General features: G+C 47.4%; 1 pseudogene; it reads right to left on the bottom strand.

The window, feature by feature from the left end:
* Window positions 1-2606: 2606 nt before the first annotated feature.
* LOC111535887 lies at window positions 2607-5151 on the bottom strand (annotated as a pseudogene).
* Between the last annotated feature and the right edge of the window lie 4404 nt (window positions 5152-9555).

Raw genomic sequence — 9555 nt, 5'->3', positions numbered from 1 at the left:
ATCACACAATGGGGCCTATCATGGGGAGGGGGGTGGGGGGAGGGATTGCATTGGGGAGTGATACCTGATATAAATGATGAATTGATGGGTGCTGATGAGTTGATGGGTGCAGCACACCAACATGGCACATGTATACATATGTAACAAACCTGCATGGTATGCACATGTACCCTAGAACTTAAAGTATAATAAAAAATAAAAAATAAAAAAAATAAATAAATAAATAAAAACAATTATATAATGCCCTTCTTTGTCTTTTTGGATCTCTGTTGGTTTAAAGTCTGTTTTGTCAGAGACTAGGATTGCAACCCCTCCTTTTTTTTTTTCTTTCCATTTGCTTGGTAAATACTCCTCCATCCCTTTATTTTGAGCCTATGTGTGTCTTTGCATGTGAGATGGGTCTCCTGAATACAGCACACCAACAGATCTTGACTCTTTATCCAATTTGCCAATCTGTGTCTTTTAATTGGAGCATTTAGCCCATTTACTTTCAAGGTTAATATTGTTACATGTGAATTTGATCCTGTCATTATGATGCTAGCTGGTTATTTTGCCAATTAGTTGATGAAGTTTTTTCATCGTGTCAATGGTCTTCATAGTGTCAATTTGGTATGTTATTGCAGTGGCTAGTACCAGTTTTTCCTTTCCATGTTTAGTGATTCCTTCAGGAGCTCTTGTAAGGCAGGCCTGGTGATGACAAAATCTCTCAGCATTTGTTTGTTGTAAGGGATTTTATTTCTCCTTCACTTATGAAGTTTAGTTTGGCTGGATATGAAATTCTGGGTTGAAAATTCTTTTCTTTAAGAATGTTGAATATTGGCCCCCACACTCTTCTGGCTTGTAGGGTTTCTGCAGAGAATCTGCTGTTAGTCTGATGGGTTTCCCTTTGTGGGTAACCTGACCTTTCTCTGACTACCCTTAACATTTTTTCCTTCATTTCAACCTTGTTGAATCTGACAATTATGTGTCTTGGGGTTGCTTTTCTCGAGGAGTATCTTTGTGGTGTTCTCTGTATTTCCTGAATTTGAATGTTGGCCCATCTTGCTATGTTGGGAAAGTTCTCCTGGATAATATCTTGAAGAGTGTTTTCCAACTTGGTTCCATTCTCCCTGTCACTTTCAGGTAAACCAATCAAATGTAGGCTTGGCCTTTTCACATAGTCCCATATTTCTTGGAGGCCTTGTTCATTCCTTTTCATTCTTTTTTCTCTAATCTTGTCTTCATGCTTTATTTCATTAAGTTGATCTTCAATCTCTGATATCCTTTCTTCTACTTGATCGATTTGGCTATTGACACTTGTGTATGCTTCCTGAAGTTCTCGTGTTGTGTTTTTCAGCTCCATCAGGTCATTTATGTTCTTCTCTAAACTGCTTTTTCTAGTTAGCAATTCGTCTAACCTTTTTTCAAGGTTCTTAGCTTCCTTGCATTGGGTTAGAACATGCTCCTTTAGATTGGAGGAGTTTGTTATTACCTACCTTCTGAAGCCTACTCTGTCAATTTGTCAAACTCATTCTCCATTCGGTTTTGTTCCCTTGCTGGTGAGGAATTGTGATCATTTGGAAGAGAAGAGGTGTTCTGGTTTTTGGAATTTTCAGCCTTTTTGCACTGGTGTTTCCTCATCTTCATGGATTTATCTACCTTTCATCTTTGATGTTGGGGACCTTCAGATGGGGTTTCTGTGTGGATGTCCTTTTTGTTGATGTTGATGCCATTCCTTTCTGTCTGTAAGTTTTCCTTCTCATAGTCAGGCCCCTCTGCTGCAGGTCGGCTGGCTGGCATTTACTGGGGGTCCACTCCAGACCCTGTTTGCCTGGGTATCACCAGTGGAGTCCGCAGAACAGCAAATGTTGTTGCCTGATCCTTCCTCTGGAAGCTTCGTCTCAGAGGGGCACCTGGCTGTATGAGGTGTCAGTCGGCCCCTACTGGGAGGTGTCTCCCAGTTAGGCTGCTCGGGGGTCAGGGACCACTTGAGGAGGCAGTCTGTCCGTTCTCAGATCTCATACACCATGCTGGGAGGACCACTACTCTCTTCAAAGCTGTCAGACAGGGACTTTTAAGCCTGCAGAAGTTTCTTCTGCCTTTTGTTCAGCTATGCCCTGCCTCCAGAGTTGGAGTCTACAGAGGCAGGCAGGCCTCCTTGAGCTGCGGTGGGCTCCACCCAGTTTGAACTTCATAGCTGCTTTGTTTACCTACTCAAGCTTCAGCAATGGTGGAAGCCCCTCTCCCAGCCTCGCTGCCACCTTGCAGTTCGATCTCAGACTGCTGTGCTAGCAGTGAGCAAGGCTCCATGGGGGTGGGACCTTCTGAGTCAAGCGTGGGATATAATCTCCTGGTGTGCTGTTTGCTAAGACTGTCAGAAAAGCACAGTATTAGGGTGGGAGCGTCCCAATTTTCGAGGTACCATCTGTCTTAGCTTCCCTTGGCTAGGAAAGGGAATTCCCCGACCCCTCACAATTCCCAGATGAGGTGATGCCCCACCCTGCTCCATGGGCTGTACCCACTGTCTGACAAGTGCCAGTGAGATGAACCTGGTACCTCAGTTGGAAATGCAGAAATCACCCGTCTTCTGTGCCACTTACGCTGGGAGCTGAAGACTGGAGCTGTTCCTATTCGGCCATCTTGGAACCTCCCCTCAGGTCCTCAGTTTTCCTCTGCAGCAGGATGCACTAGACAAGCAGACACCAGAGGAAGAGAAATGGTTAGTCTATTCTGGCCTGCTCTCTCACCATCTTCCCTGTCTCCCCCAGCCCTTATAGCCCCCACAGCCTGCAGCCCAGTGGTGAGGTGGGTTGGCACAGAACCCTAAATGGAAAGAAGGCATCCACTCTCCATGGGGTATGGAAGTTGGAGGTGGGAGAGATGCAGAAATCAGTTTAACCTGGACATGGATCCCACCATCTAGTGTGGACTTGGATTACTATGATCCACACAAAGCATTACCCGAGGACAGCCCTGAGCTCCCGAGGGCTCCTGCTGCCTTTCCAATCTTGGGGGATTGGACAGGTGGCTGCTGGTCACCTGAAAGAAAACACAAAATCCAGCTTCTAAGCCTTCGAGTGAGGTGGAAAGTGCCTAGCAGGGTCTAATATGAGGAAGCATTACCCTGTGCTGGCAACACATTGCCCCTGCTCTGCCCAGCAACTCCAACCCTCCCTCTGGAACTATCTTCCCTGTTCCCCAGTGTGAGACCATTGGCACCTGGTGGCCTGCTAGCATTGTGGCTCCGGGTAAGATGCCAACAGCAGGGCAGCCACAGGCAGGCCCTGGGAGGAGCACTGTGACTGAGCAGGACTTAATAGAAAAGGACTCAGTGCCACTGAAATTCTCCTTCCAGAGCTGGAGTTTGGGGTGGGGCTCCAAATCGCTCCCCAACACAAATCCTACTCAGAGAGGGTGATGTGGCTTCAGGCCAGCCCTGTCAACCCTCCATTTCCCGTGGGACAGCTACCTGGGTGGGCAGGGAAGCCTGGGAGCCAGGTTGAGCTTCCAGAAGTGACAGAGCCAGAGGTTTCCCTCCCGACCCCTCTCCCCTCCACACCTATCAAACACACAAGACTCACTGGAGAATGCATGCTATCAGGAAACAAGGCTTCTCAAGCTCAACGCTAAGGGCTGTGAGGTTCCTGGAACTTGGGGAGTTCTGATGGTGGGATCGCCACTGCTGCATTCTCCACAAGTCACAGACAAGGAAATCGGCTGGGGCTTCTGTTTGGGAAGCTAAAATAGAAACTTCAGAGTCAGGAGGGCAGTGGCGGCTGGCAGTAATTACAAGTGAGGAGGGGTTGTGTTAAGGTGGAGACTCCAGACTAATCTCATTAGCACTTTCTCCCTCAGTCAGCCCCAAGACAGGAAGGCTTGCTTAACAGCTAGGGAAGGAGGAATTGGGAAGTTGATGAGTCTAGATACCCAAGCTTTGCGCCCCACACATTAAGGAGTCCCCCGATCCAAACCAGCTGCCAACCCTGCCCTCCATCCCAGCTCCTCTCTGGGGGCAGAATCTGGCCAACTGCAGTGTCCAGACCGGGCCTGACACACACAAAGTGCTCCCTTTAATGTGTGCCCCTGTGAGGAGGACCCCAATCGGGCATCCTAGTGTCCCTGGGCTCCCAATGAAAACCCGTGAGCAAGGGATAGTGGGGGCATGGGCAAAGAGGTGTGCGCTGGAAGAGAGGTGGGTGAGGGGAGACAGAAGAGAAAGAGGAGGAGGAGAGCAAGGAGGAGAAGGAGGAGTGCGTGAAGAGAATCTACTTACTTGGGCCCTTGGAACCTCATCTCTATTGGGTCATTATCTTCTCTGGCCGCAGCCTGGGACTCCCTGGCTTTCCTTCCTGGAGGTTTCTTCCCAGGGCTGCTGTGCTTGGGTTCCTTGGGTCTTGCGGAGTTCCCCAGGAGCCCCACACCAGACACTGGCGGGAAGCTGGCCAGATCAGGTGAAACTGCAGAGAGTCTCTGCCCCTAGGCAAGAAAGGCTCCCCGCAGGGCCAGTTTTGGCGCATCCCCTAGGGATTTCCTCTCCTGGGTCACCTTCCTTCCCAGAGGGCCCCGGGGTAGGGGCCCTGTAACTGCAGCTCCTGAGCAGCTGGGCCTGACCCCCATCTTTCCCCACACCATGCTCTGCATTTTCTTCAAGGAAGACGTGTCCAGCTCTTCCACGGCCGGCCTCTCCACGGCTGGGGTGAGTCTGCAGGGAGGAAAGGTCAGGAGAGGTCCCTGAACCTGAAGGTAACTCTCCCTGAGGTAGAAACTCGGTTGTCTGCAAGTGTCTGCTGGCTTTTTGGGACTTCCCTGCTTGGCCTGCCTTCCTTCTTTGGTGAAAATGATCACCCTAATCAACAGTACGATGCTGTTCTCATCTGCGGAATCAGAGTCTTGGGTAGACAGCCCGGCAGGCCCTTCCTCGGAGGGCTGCTGGGAATCCAAGCAAACGCTGCATCTGCTCTTCGAGCCCCTTTCGGGGTTCTCTCAGGCCGGGCCCATTCCAGGACCACTGAGGTGGAGAGGGCCGACGGAGTCCTGTTGCCATTCTCCCGGGCTGGGGCCCAGTGCACCTCTCCCACTGGGACCCACCTCCAGGTCTGCCCCAATGTCAGCAGACCTTTCGGCAGCATTGCCTTCTAGGGATGGGTGTCTCTGGATGCTGGGTGGCGGCATGACTCACCATGTTTAACCTGTAACAGCTTTGGGTAGCTCACAGTCAAGGCTCACAGGGAGACTCACAGTCAAGAAGCAAGGGTTTTAGGTTTGTTTCTGCTAGTGCTGTGAAAGCCTCTGTTCCACACGAAGAGCTAGCACCCAATAGAAACATGGGCAGAGAGGCTCACAGTCAAGAAGCAGGGGTTTTAGGTTTGATCGGTTTCAATGTGCACACCTTTCAGCTCCCTGAATAAACGTATTACCAGTGTTTTATTCTTGGCTTGATATTCTAAATACGTTGGTTTCCCGGGTGTCTTTTTTCCGATAGTTTGCTGTTTGGGCATAGAAAAGCAAGTGATTTTTGCATGTTGCTTTTCCATTCCACAACTTTGCTGACTTTGTCTATTGGTTTTGATCGGTTTTTGGTGCAGTGTACATTAGGGTTTTCTCTATGTGACATCATGCCATCAGCAAGTAGAGATAATTGAGCTTCTTACTCTCCAATTTGATGCCTTTTATTTCTTTTTCTTACAATACATGATCAAATCGACACGTGGTTGTGTGTCCCACGTATGTGTGTGTGTGTGTGCATGAGTGTGTGCACACATGCACGCACGCTTGTGGGCTGGTGCCCATGTATACCCCCACTTGGAAATCAAATTAATCGGGGATGCTCTCCCTTGAGGGAGAAAGGGCAGATTCACAGAGTGAAGGCAGTGGTGAAGGATCCGTGAAGGCTCCAATGCACAAAAGCAGGGCTGAGATCTACCTTAAACAAGAGGTATTTTTCAATTCTAAAAGCTAAGAGGGCATGGAGTGGGACCAACTCTTAGAAATAAAAAATTCTGGCCTGCCAAACCAGCACACCCATATGCTAATCAACCCTTGTGGGCACAGTCATGTGCCGATTTGATCACCTATTTTAAGAAAAAGAAATAAAAAGGATTCAAATTGGAAACTAAGAAGCTCAGTTTTCTCGGCTTGCAGAAGACATGATCTCACCTAGAGAAAACCCTGATGTACACTGCACCAAAAAACAGTCAAAACCAATAAACAAAGTCAGCAAAGTTACAGAGTGCAAAAGCAATATGTGAAAATCATTTGCATTTCTATGCCCGAACAACAAACTATCCGAAAAAGACACTGCAGAAACCAACGTATTTAGAATATCAAGCCAAGAATAAAACCTGTGGAACACGCTTATTCAGGGAGCTGAAAGGTGTGCACACTGAAACCGATCAAACACTGATGAAACACACAGAAGACCAATAAATGGAGATACATCCCATGTTCATGGACGGGAACACGGTTAACACATAGGTGCTACACAAAGCCATTACATGTTCAATGTGGTGAGTCCCTAGGAAATCAACAGTGGTGTTTTTCACAACACTAGCAAAAACAACCCTAAAATCCCTGCTTCTTGACTGTGAGCCTCTCTGCCCATGTTTCTATCAGGTGCTAGCTCTTCGTGTGGAACAGGCTTGCAGCTCCTCTGTGAGCCCGGTGCTTCTCATGCATCATGAAGCGGGTCATCACCAGACGCTGAATTTGCCAATACATTTACCTTGAACTTCCCAGTCTGCGGAACTGTGGGAAATAAACATTTGTTCTTTAAGCCACCCAGTCTATGGTACTTTGTTATAGCAGCCTGAACTGACTAAGATACTAATTATCAGGGAAACACAAATGAGAACCACAATGTCGCCTCATGCCTGTTGGGATGGCCACTATTAAGAAGAAAAAAAAAACCAGAAACTGGAATCCCTGTACACTATTGGGATGGTGCACTCACTATTAAAAACAGTATGGGAATTTCTCCAAAATTTAAAAATAGAATTACTTCAATACAATACATCAATCCAACTTCTGGGTATAATATCCAGAAGACCTGAAAAAGGATCTTGAATATGTATTTGCACACCCATGTTCACAGCAGTATTATTCACAATAGCCAGGAGGTAGAAACAACCTGACTCTCCATGAATGGATGCATGGATTTTTTACAAGATGGCATATACATCCAATGGAATATTATTTGGCTTTTAAAAAAGGAAATCCTGTCATATGATACAACATGAATGAAACTTCAAGACATTAAGCTAAGTGAAATAAGCCAGTCACAAAAAGAAAATCATTGCATGATTATACTTACATGAGGTACTTTAAAAAGTCAGACTCTAAGAAACAAAAAGTAGAAGGGTGATTTCCAAGGGCTGCGGAGAGCAGGAGAAAGGGGAATTGTTGTTCAGTGAGTGTAAATCAGTTTTGGAGGATGAAAATGTTCTAGAACGGGGCGGAGCAAGATGGCCGAACAGGAACAGCTCCAGTCTCCAACTCCCAGCGTGATCGACACAGAAGACCGGTGATTTCTGCATTTTCAACTGAGGTACTGGGGTCATCTCACTAGGGAGTGCTGGACAATCGGTGCTGGTCAGCTGCTGCAGCCCAACCAGCGAGAGCTGAAGCAGGGCGAGGCATGGTCTCACCTGGGAAGTGCAAGGGGAAAGGGAATCCCTTTTCCTAGCCAGGGGAACTGAGACACACAACACCTGGAAAATCGGGTAACTCCCACCCCAATACTGCGCTTTAAGCAAACAGGCACACCAGGAGAATATATCCCACACCTGGCCGGGAGGGTCCCACGCCCACGGAGCCTCCCTCCTTGCTAACACAGCAGTCTGCGGCAATCTAACCGCAAGGCAGCAGCGAGGCTGGGGGGGGGGGGGCGCCCGCCATTGCTGAGGCTTAAGTAGGTAAACAAAGCCGCTGGGAAGCTCGAACTGGGGGAAGTTCACAGCAGCTCAAGGAAACCTGCCTGTCTCTGTAGACTCCACCTCTGGGGACAGGGCACAGCTAAACAACAATAAAAAAAGCAGCAGACACCTGTGCAGACGCAAATGACTCTGTCTGACAGCTTTGAAGAGAGCAGTGGATCTCCCAACACGGAGGTTGAGATCTGAGAAGGGGCAGACTGCCTGCTCAAGTGAGTCCCTGACCCCTGAGTAGCCTAACTGGGAGACATCCCCCACTAGGGGCAGTCTGACACCCCACACCTGGCAAGGTGGAATACACCCCTGAGAGGAAGCTTCCAAAGTAAGAATCAGACAGGTGCACTCGCTGTTCAGCAATATTCTATCTTCTGCAATCTCTGCTGCTGATACCCAGGCAAACAGGGTCTGGAGTGGACCTCAAGCAATCTCCAACAGACCTACAGCTGAGGGTCCTGACTGTTAGAAGGAAAACTATCAAACAGGAAGGACACCTATACCAAAACCCCATCAGTACGTCACCATCATCAAAGACCAGAGGCAGATAAAACCACAAGGATGGGGAAAAAGAAGGGCAGAAAAGCTGGAAATTCAAAAAATAAGAGCGCATATCCCCTTGCAAAGGAGTGCAGCCCATCGCCAGTAACGGATCAAAGAAGGTCAGAGAATGATTTTGACGAGATGAGAGAAGAAGGCTTCAGTCCATCAAAATTCTCAGAGCTAAAGGAGGAATTATGTACCCAGCACAAAGAAACTAAAAATCTTGAAAAAAGAGTGGAAGAATTGATAGCTAGAATAATTAATGCAGAGAAGGTCATAAACGAAATGACAGAGATGAAAACCATGACACGAGAAATACGTGACAAATGCACAAGCTTCAGTAACTGACTCGATCAACTGGAAGAAAGAGTATCAGCGATTGAGGATCAAATGAATGAAATGAAGCGAGAAGAGAAACCAAAAGAAAAAAGAAGAAAAAGAAATGAGCAAAGCCTGCAAGAAGTATGGGATTATGTAAAAAGACCAAATCTACATCTGATTGGGGTGCCTGAAAGTGAGGGGGAAAATGGAACCAAGTTGGAAAACACTCTTCAGGATATCATCCAAGAGAACTTCCCCAACCTAGCAGGTCAGGCCAACATTCAAATTCAGGAAATACAGAGAACGCCAGAAAGATACTCCTAGAGAAGAGCAACTCCAAGACACATAATTGCCAGATTCACCAAAGTTGAAATGAAGGAAAAAATCTTAAGGGCAGGCAGAGAGAAAGGTCGGGCTACCCACAAAGGGAAGCCCATCAGACTAACAGCAGATCTCTCAGCAGAAACTCTACAAGCCAGAAGAGAGTGGGGGCCAATATTCAACATTCTTAAAGAAAAGAATTTTAAACCCAGAATTTCATATCCAGCCAAACTAAGTTTCATCAGTGAAGGAGAAATAAAATTCTTTACAGATAAGCAAATGCTTAGAGATTTTGTCACCACCAGGCCTGCCTTACAAGAGATCCTGAAGGAAGCCCTAAACATGGAAAGGAACAACGGGTACCAGCCATTGCAAAAACATGCCAAAATGTCAAGACCATCGAGGCTAGGAAGAAACTGCATCAACTAATGAGCAAAATAACCAGTTAATATCATAATGGCAGGATCAA

The sequence above is a fragment of the Piliocolobus tephrosceles genome, unplaced genomic scaffold (genome assembly GCF_002776525.5).
Source record: "Piliocolobus tephrosceles isolate RC106 unplaced genomic scaffold, ASM277652v3 unscaffolded_17492, whole genome shotgun sequence".
In the NCBI taxonomy this organism is placed as follows: Eukaryota; Metazoa; Chordata; class Mammalia; order Primates; family Cercopithecidae; genus Piliocolobus; species Piliocolobus tephrosceles.
This window is presented reverse-complemented; position numbering and strand designations above follow the sequence as displayed.